We start from the raw sequence: 16,270 nt of genomic DNA, 5'->3' as shown, positions 1-16,270 counted from the left end.
TAAAGTATTTTGTCTAGTGTCAATTATATTGTCAGTTACATCGTTATCGCAAATTTTCGAATGTATATCGTGATAAATATTTTTGGTCATATCGCCCTGCTCTAATCAAAATATTTGCTAATTGTCTGTCAGGTGTTGTCATCGGGTGTTGCTTAATTGTTTTGACATTTGTAGCTGCTGAGGTTGTTTCAGTGGCTGTGTATGAAAGAAAAATCTGGGCTTTGTGCACTGAATAAGACAAATGACCCCTCCCTTGTGTTTCTGCTGCTCTTCATCTTCATTGTGAGCCCAATGTGGAATTTTCTTAATTGTTCCTTCAAGCAGTCACAGACTGAGCAGCGGCTTGAGACATAACAGGATTCTTTAATTCCCGCAGGTAATCTGAAGGCCATTGTTCAAGCTGAAAAAGTTGACTACTGTAATCCTTGTCCTCTGAGGTATTATGGGGTTTATTCAAAAACAACCTGATTACCCGAGCACAGACCTGGACTTTTTGCTTTCTTCCTTATCAGCACAGTAATACAAATGACTGCTGCCCCCCAGCCCCTGCACCAGTTCATCAGCTTTCTGTTGTACAGGTTTCAAGATGAGAAAAAGTTGCTGTAGCGGTCACCTGCGCGACAATCCCTTGCACCTTCTCCACCAGCTGTGGTAGCCATCATTCCAGGCGTTAGTCTCTAAGATGAATCTTTTGAGCTTGGCTGGAGATGAGGAGAATGGAAGGGGCCCACTTAATATTCACAGAGCAGTACCACAGTGAATGGAAATGAGTGAGAGAGGGTGAAAAAGAGGAGGGGGGCCACGAAAAACACAGACTGAAACAGAATGCAAAATTGCAAGATCAAATTGGCAGCATGGTACATGGAAACAACTTATTTTACAAATGCTAATAATTCAGGATGGCGTGGGGACATGGAGTTAGTGAGTGTGAAGATCTGTGATCGCTTACTGACTGCCTCAAAACTCATTTCTTTGGAGCTGTACCAGTGCATGAAATTGCTGGAAATTGACACTGGATATATGTAGCAGGTTGTGCCGGCTGATTTCTGTATTGGGTTCTTTAGAATGAAGAATGCATTGCATGCGTGCGAATTGGCTTGCATTTTTGCATTTTGTAACATTTTCACAGCTAGTTTAAAAGGGTGTAGCGCAGCAACAGTATACTTTACAGTGAGGCTGGTTGTAATTTTCCTTTTTTTTTTTCTTCTTTCCCCTCCCTTGATGCATTGCTTTTCTGTAGCCCTCTCCTTTTCTTTCACACCAGCTGCAGTGTCAGCTATCATGTTTGTTTTTTGGTCAATGGCCTAACCTTCAGGTGAGTAGTCACTGACTGCAATAAGAACAGTGAGGACAGTTAGTCCTGCATACTGCAGCCAGGATGCCAGATTCATTGTTGAGTTTGGAGCAGAACAATGCTGGAAAGGACATCCTCTCATTTTCATGGTCATCTAGGGTGCCCAGAAAGCATGGCTGCTCAGAGAAATGAGTCTTGGGGCTCCCATATGCCCCCGGCACCCACCATACCTCCCATTCACTCCCACCAGTCGCTACGCTAAATTAGAACTGCCCATCTTCTCTCTGACTCTCCCCTCACGCTCTCTCTCCCTCTCTTTCTTTCTCTCCCATTTTCTTGCTCTGTCTCTCTCCTTCACTCCTGAAGTTGGGGAGCTGAGGAACAAGGGGAGGTGTCAGCTGACTGCCCCCCTCCAATCAGATAAGTTCTGATGGAAGTGTTTAGCAGCTGCTAAGATCAGATTTAGCCTGAGGGAGGGAGGGTGCAGGGAGGCGAGTCAGTGCAGCATGGCTGTGCACCGGTAAGGAGGTATGATAAGTCGGGGCTCTGTACCATGGACGAGCCCAGCATTCTGAGGAGACGGGGGCTACAGGTAGGAAAGCAAATCAAGCTACGCCTACATGTGGTGCTGTGTCTGTTGGGACTTTTTCCCTGGATCTGCATGTTGTTTGAGGCTTCTGCATTGGTTGCTCTTTTAAGAGAACACATTCAGGACTTTGAGACCTTTCTGCTTTAACACTTGGCATATTGATGCATGCTTGTGTGTGAGAGAATCTCTTGGCAGGACTGTCTGCACATAATTCACCATAGCAGTTGGTAATTCTTGTGTCTTTCTTTCTCTGTAAAGATTTGTAAATAATGGTTCACGTGGCTGTTTTCATCCAAGCTGTGTTACTTCTTAAACAACAAATCAATTCATTTTCACATTTTATTTCTGTTAGCTGCTTGAAAGGGGAAACAAGAGCTACGTGTACTCGGAGAAAGATTGATTACTGTATGTTTTGAGAGGGGGTTTCTTGTGGATTATTGACTTTTTATGATAATTGGGCTCATATTGAGGCTTTTTCCTTGTTGTCAGAAATCATGATTGAGGTGTGAGCAGAGATCAGGACAATAGTCAAAACAAATTATATATTTTAGTAAATTATGTTTGCCAACACTGCAATACCATAAGATAAAAATGAAAAAGTAAAGACATAGGGGATGCACGTGTGTTTTATAGCATATGTCATATCATTTTTAATCAAAGACCTTTTAAGCTTTGTTCATTTTCTTCCACCAACCCCACAAACACTGCAGCAGCTGCTATATATATATATTTTTTTATCTTTAATTAGGCTTCATTTATAATTTTGCTTACTGTAGCTAGAGTCAGGTACAGAGTAATTGGGAAACATTCAAAAGAAAACTGCTTTTTTTTAAACTTGTACATGTGTTTTGATTTACAAACTCTGTGTAATCCATGGTAATTATGCTGTTCCATGGCTGATGAATTTAACCAGTAAAACTGCTTTCATAATGTGACATAAAAAAACATAAAGAGAATATTTTGGAACTTTTCCTCCTTAAAAAAATTAATTAATTTAGCTTTTGAGGAAGCCTTAAGAAAGAATCTCTAAGATTTGACTGTTATACTCACAAAATTGGTGTCAATGTGTTGCTCAGTGATTATGGATCTTTTTGAAAGTTATACAGCAGAAATACTGATGTTTAATTTAAACGAAAAAAAGTTCAGGGTCTTAATGAGTTTCTGTGGAGAAACTAATAATACTTTGTTAAATTTTTCAAAAAGCTTCCCAACAGTAATTTTGTGCACAGTTGCCCTAATCTCTCTGTTCCTTTGTGGCGAAGCCCTACCACCTCCCCCCTTCTTCCACACAAGCCTTCTTTATGTTCCCTCACATGCACCAGCTACACCAAACACAGTGGACTGTGGGTTAGGCTGCGGTGGCACTCTAACTTTCACATTCAAAAGGAAACACGGAAGTTTGTCTGCACTGCAGTTTCCCCATTCATTCCCAGACAAGGAAGGGATGACATCATTCCTTGATTGTTGAGTGTAAAAACAGGACTCTTTACAATACATAGGTTCAGAGTTGGCCAGATGCTGATTCTGTTTTCAGTAGCTTGAATTTATTAAAAATTTAATTTAAAAAATTTAATGATTCTTTTTATTTTACACAGCATGTTTCTGGCCCCACACACACCAAAGGACACACACTGGACCTTGTTTTTACCTTCGGATTAACCATCGATTGTTCCGAGGACATTTTTATTTCGGACCATTGTTGTATTCTTTTTAACTTGTCTTTCCATCTGTCTCTCTCTTCTGTTTGACATGTGGTTAGCTCTCGTACCTTAAATTCCTCTACTGCTGCTAAATTTTCTGATGTTTTTAATTTAGTATTACCTTCCTATAACAGTTAGATTTATTAACAAATCTTTTTAATAATCATTGTCTTTCTATCTTAGACAATTTTTGTCTTGTGAAAACCAGACTAGCTTGTGTCTCAAAGTTGTCCCCCAGGATAAATGACAGCATTCGCTGTTTAAAGCGTTCCAGCCATAAAGTTGAGCGTTTGTGGAGGAAAACTTGTTTAAATGTTCATCTCCTTCATTTAAAGGGCTTCTAGTTTCTCTTTAGTTTCTTTTTCAGTTCGAGATGTGAGGGCTGCCTATTTCTCAGACCTAGTCTCAAAGAGCAGAGGTAACCCTGCTCTTTGAGAAGGTATTATTTGTCCAGTATCCCTTATAAATGTAGACCTTAAAATAATCTGCAAAGCTCTCTCAAAGAGATTAGAGAAAATAATCCCCCTCTTAATTCATCCTGACCAAACTGGTTTCATAAAAGGTAGGCACTCATCAACAAATACACGTAGATTACTTAATTTGATAGACTACTCATACAGTAAAAACCTTAAAACTACAATATTTTCTTTAGATGCAGAAAAAGCATTTGACAGAGTTAACTGGAAATTTCTATTTGCAACTTTACACAAATTTGGTTTTGGATCCTCTTTCATTAACTGGTTAAAAATATTATACAATTCCCCAACATCTTGTGTCAAAACAAATGACCAAACATCCTCCAGCTTCTGTCTCCTGAGGGGCACCAGGCAGGGATGCCCACTCTCCCCTTCACTGTTTGCAATTTTTATTGAACCACTAGCAGCAGCAATTAGACAGAATTCAGTAATTAAGGGCATAAAATGCAAGAACGTGAAACATAAAATCAGCCTTTATGCGGATGATGTGTTACTTTTTCTCCAAAACTCACAAACCAATCTCTCTGGGGTGATTGAATTGATAAACTCTTTTGCAAGAATATCAGATTACTTAATTAACTGGTCAAAATCTACAGTCCTTCCGATTAATTGCTCCTTCCATAATTCTTCTTCTACACCACTGCAATTGGGAAATATAAAATATTTAGGTATTAATGTTTCTCCCAAGCTTGCAGATCTAACTAAATTAAACCATATCCCACTTTTAAAGAAGGTAGAAGGCGATCTGGCTAGATGGAAATGTTTACCCATATCACTCATGGGAAGGGTTGCCGCTATAAAAATGATGGTCTTACCAAAAATAAATTATTTAACTAATATATTATTTAATTAAACCGCCACAAGATTGGTTCAGATCTCTAGATTCATATATGTCCAAATTCCTTTGGAAAAATAAACCCCCACGTAAAACACTACAAAAGACCAAGGATAAAGGAGGATTAGAACTACCTAACTTTCAGCACTACTTCTTAGCCAACAGGCTTCAGTTTATCTAAGGATGGCTAAAACATACCCTCTTATATGAACCTTGGCTAGATGTAGAACAAGCACTTCGCAATAATTTAGAGATTTCAGACCTACCATTTATCAGCTCAAACATCCAACGACATGAATGCTTCAAAAGCGTCACCATCAGCTCTTCTCTGACAGCATGGTGGGAGTTTCTAAAATTGACGGAGTCTTTATTAATCCCATGCAAACGTACATCTATCTGGAACAACCCTGACATATTACAAAACAATAATATGATAAACTTTCCAGATTGGAGTGGTAAAGGAATCAAATACTTAGAACATATATTAGAAGAAACAGAATTTATTCCATTTGACAGTCTAGTTACACAATATGGGATCAACAAGAAAAGATTTTTAGAATATCAACAAATTAAATTCATAATAAAAAAGAAATTTAAACCGGGTCAAGTTGAACTACAAACACTACAAACAAGTGTGGTACAATTTCTTACTCTTAAAACCTCAAAATTACTTTCCAAAATATACAGAATGCTTTCTAAAACAGATGAATCAATATCACTTCCTATTGCAAAATGGGAAGCGGATTTATCAGTTAACTTAGACCAAAACTTCTGGTCTCAGATTTGCTTAAAAACCTTTAATTTAATTAGAAATCCCATACTATATAGAGTGCACTATACAGGTCATCGGATGTTCAAGATGGGCTTTACATCTACCAACAACTGCTCACACTGTCAAACCAATACACCGGACAATTATATCCACGCTCTTTGGTTCTGTCGATCAGTTCAGAAGTTTTGGCGCAAGATATTTGAAGACTTATCGAAGTGTCTGAAATGTTCCAACTTCCCCGTTAGTGTGTTTATTGGGCAGCTTAGATAATGTCACTACAGATGAGAATATAGCCCATATGGTTTTCACTGCCCTATGCATAGCCAAGAAAACAGTCCTCATGAACTGGAAAAATAAAAATAATCTTAATTCGAACCAATATAGAAATTATCTATTGGATGACATTAGTCTTGATACAGCCTCTGCCACCACATCAGATCAACTCGGGGGTCATAGTTTGGTCCCACCTTCGCTGTTGTGATTGGTGTGGGGGTGTGTCTGTGCGCAGGTTTTAGAAGTGAGGGGTGTGTCATCACACAGGTTTTAGAAGTGAGGGGTGTGTCATCACACAGGTTTTAGAAGTGAGGGGTGTGTCATCACAAAGGTTTTAGAAGTGAGGGGTGTTTCATCACACAGGTTTTAGAATTGAGGGGTGTGTCATCACAAAGGTTTTAGAAGTGAGGGGTGTGTGTCATCACACAGGTTTTAGAAGTGAGGGGTGTGTCATCACGCAGGTTTTAGAAGTGAGGGGTGTGTCATCACAGGTTTTAGAAGTGAGGGGTGTGTCATCACACAGGTTTTAGAAGTGAGGGGTGTGTCATCACACAGGTTTTAGAAGTGAGGGGTGTGTCATCACAAAGGTTTTAGAAGTGAGGGGTGTGTCATCACAGAGGTTTTAGAAGTGATGGGTGTGTCATCACAAAGGTTTTAGAAGTGAGGGGTGTGTCATCACAAAGGTTTTAGAAGTGAGGGGTGTGTCATCACACAGGTTTTAGAAGTGAGGGGTGTGTCATCACAAAGGTTTTAGAAGTGAGGGGTGTGTCATCACAAAGGTTTTAGAAGTGAGGGGTGTGTCATCACAGAGGTTTTAGAAGTGAGGGGTGTGTCATCACACAGGTTTTAGAAGTGATGGGTGCGTCTGTTCGCAGGTTTTAGAAGTGAGGGGCGTGTCATCACACAGGTTTTAGAAGTGAGGGGTGTGTCATCACACAGGTTTTAGAAGTGAGGGGTGTGTCATCAAACAGATTTTAGAAGTGAGGGGTGTGTCTGTGCGCAGGTTTTAGAAGTGAGGGGCGTTTCATCACGCAGGTTTTAGAAGTGAGGGGCGTTTCATCACGCAGGTTTTAGAAGTGAGGGGTGTGTCATCACACAGGTTTTAGAAGTGAGGGGTGTGTCTGTGCGCAGGTTTTAGAAGTGAGGGGCGTTTCATCACACACGTTTTAGAAGTGAGGGGTGTGTCATCAAACAGGTTTTAGAAGTGAGGGGTGTGTCTGTGCGCAGGTTTTAGAAGTGAGGGGCGTTTCATCACACACGTTTTAGAAGTGAGGGGTGTGTCATCAAACAGATTTTAGAAGTGAGGGGTGTGTCTGTGCGCAGGTTTTAGAAGTCAGGGGTGTTTCATCACACAGGTTTTAGAAGTGAGGGGTGTGTCATCAAACAGGTTTTAGAAGTGAGGGGTGTGTCTGTGCGCAGGTTTTAGAAGTGAGGGGCGTTTCATCACACAGGTTTTAGAAGTGAGGGGTGTGTCATCAAACAGGTTTTAGAAGTGAGGGGTGTGTCATTAAACAGATTTTAGAAGTGAGGGGTGTGTCTGTGCGCAGGTTTTAGAAGTGAGGGGCGTTTCATCACGCAGGTTTTAGAAGTGAGGGGTGTGTCATCAAACAGGTTTTAGAAGTGAGGGGTGTGTCTGTGCGCAGGTTTTAGAAGTCAGGGGTGTTTCATCACACAGGTTTTAGAAGTGAGGGGTGTGTCTGTGCGCAGGTTTTAGAAGTGAGGGGTGTGTCATCACAAAGGTTTTAGAAGTGAGGGGTGTGTCTGTGCGCAGGTTTTAGAAGTGAGGGGTGTGTCTATGCAAAGGTTTTAGAAGTGAGGGGTGTGTCATCACAAAGGTTTTAGAAGTGAGGGATGTGTCATCACACAGGTTTTAGAAGTGAGGGGTGTGTCATCACAAAGGTTTTAGAAGTGAGGGGTGTGTCTGTGCGCAGGTTTTAGAAGTGAGGGGTGTGTCTGTGCGCAGGTTTTAGAAGTGAGGGGTGTGTCATCAAACAGATTTTAGAAGTGAGGGGTGTGTCTGTGCGCAGGTTTTAGAAGTGAGGGGCGTTTCATCACACAGGTTTTAGAAGTGAGGGGTGTGTCATCAAACAGGTTTTAGAAGTGAGGGGTGTGTCTGTGCGCAGGTTTTAGAAGTCAGGGGTGTGTCATCACAAAGGTTTTTAGAAGTCAGGGGTGTGTCATCACACAGGTTTTAGAATTGATGGGTGTGTCTATGCGCAGGTTTTAGAAGTGAGGGGTGTGTCATCACAAAGGTTTTAGAAGTGAAGGGTGTGTCTGTGCGCAGGTTTTAGAAGTGATGGCTGTGTCATCAAACAGGTTTTAGAAGTGAGGGGTGTGTCATCACAAAGGTTTTAGAAGTGATGGCTTATTTAAAATTAATTTCTAGTACAGCTGATGTTTGCTGGAGCCACAGCTGTAAAGCTGCTGGTCGTGATGTTGGTTTGGTTATCTGGTGAGAGGGAAACATGCAGATGAAACCAGGAGATGTCCTTACTGAATCATCAGAGCTGAACAGGTGATGGAGACACAGGTTTACCTTTTAGGTGACATGAATGAGTTTAAGGGAAGTTATGAACTGTTTCTGAGATACAAATAACACCAGGATCCTTTTCTAAGCAGCTGACAGCTGGTAACTGTGCAGTGGCGGGTCTAGCAAAGTGTTGCCAGGGGTCCATGTAGGGCATTAAGGGAGAGGGGGGGCACAAGGAAATACTTTTCTTTCTTATTCTCATTTAAAATGTCTAGCTTTTAAAAACAAAAAAAAACAAAAAACAAAAAAAAAAACAATTATCTGAGTCTTACAACAAACAATTGATAGATTGATACACATATACCATCAGAACAGTGTACATCACTGTCATAACAGCATTTGTTTTCATTCAAATTCCCCGGGACGATTTTTTTTTGTCCCAGTCCAGCCCTGTATGCAGCTCATCTGCAGTCTGGTGTTACCTACATCTTCCTATTCAGAAGGCAGAATTTCCGAGTTCTGAGTACAATCGAAAGCACCACGACTGCAGTTTTTGTGTTGGATGTAAAAAGCAGGCTAGAATCATGCGGCGGTCAACGACGGTCCAGGCGTGGGATTTCTCTGTGCACATTATTTTTTTCCTTTCTATTGGTAGGTGGCACAATGCTCTTGTGGCAAGTAAGCAAGCTAGAAGACTGGCAAACTTGCTGGGTATCCAGTTACGGAAGCAACACATTAACAAGAGAATTTAAGTTACTTTCCCTAGTAACTAGTTACTCTGAAAGTAACGAGTAACTTGAAGTAACTGAGTTACTTTTGATAGAAGTAACTAGTAATGTAACTAAGTTACTAACTTACCCAACACTGGTTATCACAAAGGTTTTAGAAGTGAGGGGTGTGTCTGTGCGCAGGTTTTAGAAGTGAGCGGTGTGTCATCACAAAGGTTTTAGAAGTGGTGGCTGTTTCATCAAACAGGTTTTAGAAGTCAGGGGTGTGTCATCACACAGGTTTTAGAAGTGGTGGCTGTGTCATCAAACAGGTTTTAGAAGTGATGGCTGTGTCATCACACAGGTTTTAGAAGTGAGGGGTGTGTCATCACACAGGTTTTAGAAGTGAGGGGTGTGTCATCACACAGGTTTTAGAAGTGAGGGGTGTGTCATCACACAGGTTTTAGAAGTGATGGCTGTGTCATCACACAGGTTTTAGAAGTGAGGGGTGTGTCATCACACAGGTTTTAGAAGTGAGGGGTGTGTCATCACACAGGTTTTAGAAGTGAGGGGTGTGTCATCACAAAGGTTTTAGAAGTGAGGGGTGTGTCATCACAAAGGTTTTAGAAGTGAGGGGTGTGTCATCACACAGGTTTTAGAAGTGAGGGGTGTGTCATCACAAAGGTTTTAGAAGTGAGGGGTGTGTCATCACAAAGGTTTTAGAAGTGAGGGGTGTGTCATCACAAAGGTTTTAGAAGTGAGGGGTGTGTCATCACGAAGGTTTTGGAAGTGAGGGGTGTTTCATCAAACAGGTTTTAGAAGTGAGGGGTGTTTCATCAAACAGGTTTTAGAAGTGATGGGTGTGTCATCACAAAGGTTTTAGAAGTGGTGGCTGTGTCATCAAACAGGTTTTAGAAGTGATGGCTGTGTCATCACACAGGTTTTAGAAGTGAGGGGTGTGTCATCACACAGGTTTTAGAAGTGAGGGGTGTGTCATCACACAGGTTTTAGAAGTGATGGGTGTGTCATCACAAAGGTTTTAGAAGTGGGGGGAATTGGGTCAGTGTTGTTTTGCTAGAAGACGCAAACAGCTTCTCTGCTAAAGTGTCCTTGTGCTAGAGTACTTGCATTTCGCTATGAATGAAGTCACATTAAGAGATTTTTTCCCCCTTTAAACAAGAACAACCACAAATAAAATCATTACTGAGAAATGGCATTTGAGGAAGTAGGGCTCGCAAAATTTCAAAATCCCTGGTAGCCCTTCGGGCAGGGACTCTTCAGTTTTTGGTAGCCCAAAATAAACTTAAGTAGCCCGAATAAAAAAATAGAACAATTTTTTGATTGATGTTTTGTTTCCTGTTTTGTTTCCTTTACAATAGTATACATTAAAGTATAATATTGTAAAGGAAACAAAATATTAATCAAAAAATTGTTGAAAAACTAATTACAACATTGTATAAAAATTACAATCATCAACTCTAATACTTGGTTCTAATTGAACAGAAATTTCTATGAACTTGTAAGAACTGTGTAGAACATGAATCAGTCTGTGTCAGATCCTGAATCTGACATTTCCACTGAAGTCACGGGTAAGAGGCAAGTGGAACCAAGATCTAGGCCATTTGCTTTTTGAAGTTTGCAAAGACTGCTAAATTTTGCCAGTGGTAGTTCACTCTTTGCAACATAGTACGCTGTTCTAAACAGATTTTTCAGGTTTATTTTTAGTATGTTATTTGCAATTGGTGTTTGTTCTGGGAAAGATATTGCAGACTGAGCAATAATGCATTTCTTGCATTTCACATGGGTTCTAATGCGGGCCTTTCTTAAAATGAGTGGTCCCAGTAACAAAGGCGCTTGTCGACTCAGAAATCAAGGGAAAGCCAACAACACAACCGGCAGAACATTATGTTATTTACACGGGTGCACATAAGTGGTCCGCAGGTGCGCATTCGCTGTCAAAATAAAAGACGCGCACCAGATAAGAAGTTGCAACGCGCGTTTGCGTCCATATAAAAGGCTGTTTTTGTCCGCTAGAGTTTCACGGCACATTCTGCACCACATCTCTGTGCGTTCATCATTTGTTTGAAGCCAGCTCACCTCCTGCAACCACTTTTCCGAGAATACGCGCTTCTTTTGTGGTTCGGACTCCTTCTGACATTTCTTTGGAGGTGGAGGAAAACCAAAGTAATTGCTTAAAGGAGCTTCTTCGACATCTTTAAGAGTTCTAAACAAATGTCTGTCCTCCTCCAGAAAATCTTATGTACGCAAACACGCGTTGCAACTTCTTATCTTGTGCGCGTTTTTTATTTTGACAGCGAATGCGCACCTGCGGACCACTTATGTGCAGCCCTGGTTATTCAGCTCGTCATATTGCAGCCACAGAAATTCTTTTGTCCATGAAACCATAAAGCTGCACTTTCTTTTTGCCTTATAGTCTGATTTGTCATAACTTTTCCGTTTTGTGGTCACTTCTTCACCCTGACCTGTCTTATTTGGCTCAGCAGAACTAAAATATATATCCTGCTGCTTTTACACAGACACTCGCATAACGCTCAGCGATTCTCTGCGCGATCAACCTCTCACATGTTTAAGCTGCGGGAGATTTCACTTGTCATGTTTGCATAGTAAGCTAACGATTGATAAGATGATGTCAGAGGAATTGGTGCGCAAATTATCGTCACTCACCAATCAGTGCTGTCGCTCTCTATACACAGTTCGCGCGATTGCAAAGTGAAAGCAAAAAACAAGCGCAAATTCAAACGCGATTTCAATATGTCACATATTGACAGTGGCTCACCGATGCCAATGACATAATTACCCAGCTACATTTCCGAAAGAATGCAAAAGCATTGACATATATTTTTCCTTCCTACGATAGCCCGACGGGCAGGGCAGAGACAGAGACAGAGACTGGAAAAATCGCTAGCCCCGGGACGTCGGGCTAGCGATTTTGCGAGCCCTGGGAAGTATAACTCTAAATGAGCAGTTAGGAGACATACAGTAATTTATCAGGGAGAAATTTTGTCATGGTGACCTGAAAATTTTATCTTTTAAACTTTTGTTCTGAAAGGCACAATTTCTCCAAAGGTTTGTGGTTTATAGCAATTTTTCAGTCCTTTCAGTCCCTTACAGTAGGCCTACCTACTGTTTAAACTCAGCTCATGTCTTTTGTTATTTTTGCTTGCCAGTCCTTTCTCATCTCCAGCTGTTCATACTGTCTTTTGTCTGAGTTTGTAAATCACGTCCATCATCTTTGTTTGCTCCTATCAAACATCAACAAACCATTCCACTTTAAATATTGAAGGGAGCAATGAGCTATATGCAAATCCCAGTTACAAATGTGACATAGACACTTTGGGCATCTTTTTAAACAATCTGAAAGGCATTAACAATGACAGCAGCAATTAAACTTGTGAACAAAGAAATGTTCTTATTATATTATATCAGGAACTTTAGCTTTTATGTTTTAAATTAAGCACTGTTAGCATATTAGCACGCACAGATCTCTGTGTTGTTTTGAATATACAGGGTGGGCCATTTATATGGATACACCATAATAAAACTTGTAAATAACTCATGAAAGAATAAAGTTACGTTGAAACCAAGCACACCATTGTTTTTCTTGCGACATTACCAATAAGTTTGATGTGTCACATGGCCCTCTTCCTATTGAAAAAAAAAAGTTGTATCCAAGATGGCCGACTTCTAAATGGCCACCATGGTCACCACCCATCTTGAGGAGTTTGCCCCCTCACATATACTAATGTGCCACAAACAGGACTTTAATATCACCAACCATTCCCATTTTATTACGGTGTATCCATATAAATGGCCCACCCTGTATTTCTGTCAGTTTTTCACTGAAACAGTTGGCCGCGACAGCTTTAAATGATCGTTTTCTGTTCCTAAATTGGCCAACTTGTTATTTTACATATTTAAATATGGTAAATAAAACTTACTTCTACAAAACCTAAACTTTCAATTGATATGCAAATCACTTTTACTAAACACATATTTGTAGGGGTTTCTTTTAGCTTTTTTTTTTTTTATTTTTAAAAATGACAAGTGCCTGAACATGTTAATTGTACAGTACACTGAGTAAAACAGCTTTAAGTTGTCCCTCCACCAACCCTGATTTGGATATTTGGACCGATTTCACAGACACAGGAACGTTACACAAAAAATAGTACATTACACATTACTTGTTATGTTTCTTAAAAGTAATGCAGTACGTTGTTCAATTATTTGTTGGACAAAGTAATTACTTTTGATGGTTCAGATGGTTCTGTGTAGATTATCTCACTTTCTGCAATATGCTTGCTTTGAACTTCTTAAATGCGCTGAGTGTAATAGGTTGATTAGATACTATGTTAAAGAGGAGTTGAGCAGGTGTCCCTAATGAATTGGTGTTAAGGTTTCACTGTTATCAGATTGAAAAGAACTCCTTGCTCAAAAACAATTGTGGTCATCAAATTAACCTGTCTTGTAATGAAGCGTTTCATTCTTACAGCATTGGATGAGGCAGTGGGTTAAGCATTTATGACACCTAACATCCTGCTACAAGCAAAACTACGAGGATGCCAATCGAATCTCCTCCTACTGGCGCAGAAATCGATGTCTTTCAGAGTGAGCTAAGCGTCATGGTAGAAATTATTACTGAGATTGTAGACCTGGTTTTACTGATGTAAAGCCAGCTGCTCAGATTTCATTTCTTTGTGGTCAAACATCAAGTTTATTATTTAATGTCGTTGTTTAATGTAGCGTCTTTTGTTTGCTTGTCAGGGGCGGTGAATGCACTTTAAGGTCTTGTATGTAGTCCTTCCTACACCATGTTTGGAGCTCTTTGATCTTTCCTGATCTCCAGATTCACTTGAGGTCTCTGACTTTGAAGCAGCGTTTTGCAGTGATGAAGGTAAAATTTAGTTTTGAGTAAAACCTTTGATTAGGATCTTTTTGCCACTCTAAAGACCAACACTTTGTTTCATGTATGTTATGAACAAAACAACTGAACTGGGAACAATTAATCTATCCTCCGTTCATTTTTTTTAATTTTTTTTTTTTATAGAGAATTTGACCAACAAACGTCAAACAAAATTGTGCTTTGTGTTTGATTAAAAAGCGGACTAGTTATGAACCTCAAATCACATTTCTCCCCCACTTAACATGACTTATAAAGCCTGTGCAGCATGCCCATTAACAGTTCCACTGAACGCATGGTGATCAAAGCATTTTTTTTTCTGTTTCTGTGAACTTTCCTCAGTTTTGTGCAGTGCTTAAGACTGTGCACACATGTACAGGGGGTTGCATCTAATAATTACTTTTAACCTAGCTCTCATTTTATCAGTCTGAAAAATGTAGAAAAGAGGGGGAAAACAGGAGCAGGAGCTTGCTTTTGTTGTCTGAAACTGATGTCTTTTAGTATTTGGAAGACAACCTGAGGTTTAAAATTATCACATAGGAGTCACTCCTATGGTACCACTGGTAAATAGTTATCTTTTAAGAAGAAAAAAAAACACACTAAAAGTTTGCTTTTTCTAACTGATTATATTACTGAATGGGCTGCTGAACTTTGTCTTCTGTATGCCTTCCTGTTGTTGTTTGACTCATGTGTTAGGCTTGGCAAACAACACCAGTTCATCCATCCATTTTCTTAGCCAGCTGGCTGTCTGTAGTTGCAGCCAGCAAGGTGATGTGAGTTTCTGCAGCTATGTGATGTGAGTTTCTGCAGCTGAAACAGTATTGGTATTTTTTCTAAAGTAGTCTAGATCTGAGCAGCAATCCTGAGTGATCATCCTGGCATGCTATAGCAGCCTCCAGATGTGATAAGTATTCAGGAGACTAGGTTTCATTTCCCCCGATTCCACTCAGGGTTTGATTTGATGACATTATGACTTGATACAAGAATGGGAATTTCCTTGCTAGTCAGCAGAAAACTACAGTTAAAATAAGTACACTTTTGATCTTGAGATGTAGGAAAATCCAAAATAAATCAAGGGGAATTATTAATGAAGCATTACACGTAGGCCTTTTTACAAGAGTTTCACCACCACTTTGATGTGGTGTCTTAGATATGAAATGTTGTTGCTAGAAGGCATTCATTGACATTCACTCTGTGGAACAAAACCAACTTTTAGGTTCATCGTGTCACAAATGTTATCTTTCAGTACCAAATATGTTACTGTATAAACAGCTGAGTACATGTACAGGATCCACTTTCATTGCTCATTTGTTAGATTGCCACTTTATCATGGCGTTACACTCTGATCTTATTTGCTATGAAAGGAAATTTAAAAATAAATTTTAAATGTAACTTTTACAATTTTTAAAAATAAATTAAAATGCATGTAATGAAAGTAATCATTATTCAATAATTTAGTTGAAATTTTTATTTTTTATTTATTTTTTTGACATGGAAGTCTAAAACTGTGACTTCCATTTTATGACTTTAACAATGACAGGCTCCAGTGTGATTCTGACACCCAGAGAAATATCTGTAAGGGAAATCTAAGAGGTGAGGTCTACTGGTGCAATGATGAAGTGGGGAAAAAAAGTGAAGAATTTCCACGATGTCAGCTAACACAATTGAAACTGGCGGAACAGAAAATCTATTTGCCAATTTTTTTTGTTCTTGTTGTTTTTTTTTGACAAAACCAATTTTTTTAGACTGGTTGGTTTTGTCCTTAAAATGAGTTTGAAGTTGTGCAGGTTTACACAAAGACCAATTTATCTTAGGCCTAAAAGTTAGCCAGGCTACAGGCTAACTAAAAGCCAGTTTCCATGGTAACAATCTATAAAAACCTGCTCACCAGTGGCACTAAATAACAAAAAGGACAAAAGCATTTCTCATACATTCTTGTTTGTCATTTAAGTCTATTCAAGGAAACTGAGTATGAGTAGAGGTACTGAGCTTTGCCATGTTATGAATTATCAATACTAGTGGAATTTATGACAAATAACTAAGATTGTCTTTGGTTTTGTCCATCTGTCACTTTGAGATCTACATATGTTCCTCCTTGGTTTGCAAAATTGTGTCCCCACTCCTGGGAGATCCCTCAGACCTCTGTGTCTGGACAGGAGCAGGGTCAAAGATATTTTTCAAAAGCAACTGTCTCCTCATCTCTCAGTAAGAAATTCTTAGCTGCAACTTTATTCCA

At 39.7% G+C, this 16,270-nt stretch overlaps 1 protein-coding gene and 1 long non-coding RNA gene across 2 annotated transcripts in view; both read left to right on the top strand.

Moving 5' to 3' along the window:
* Positions 1–16,270, top strand: part of mast4 (microtubule associated serine/threonine kinase family member 4) — a 100,323-nt gene that overhangs the window by 31,111 nt on the left and 52,942 nt on the right.
* On the top strand, positions 7,123–15,755 carry LOC146513969 (uncharacterized). The gene is made up of 2 exons (XR_014875499.1): positions 7,123–13,742; positions 13,899–15,755. It is a non-coding gene; the product is annotated as an uncharacterized LOC146513969 (long non-coding RNA).

This window comes from Neolamprologus multifasciatus, chromosome 7 (assembly GCF_963576455.1).
Source record: "Neolamprologus multifasciatus chromosome 7, fNeoMul1.2, whole genome shotgun sequence".
In the NCBI taxonomy this organism is placed as follows: Eukaryota; Metazoa; Chordata; class Actinopteri; order Cichliformes; family Cichlidae; genus Neolamprologus; species Neolamprologus multifasciatus.
Note: the sequence above shows the minus strand (reverse complement) of the source record. Positions and strands in the feature narration are given on the sequence as shown.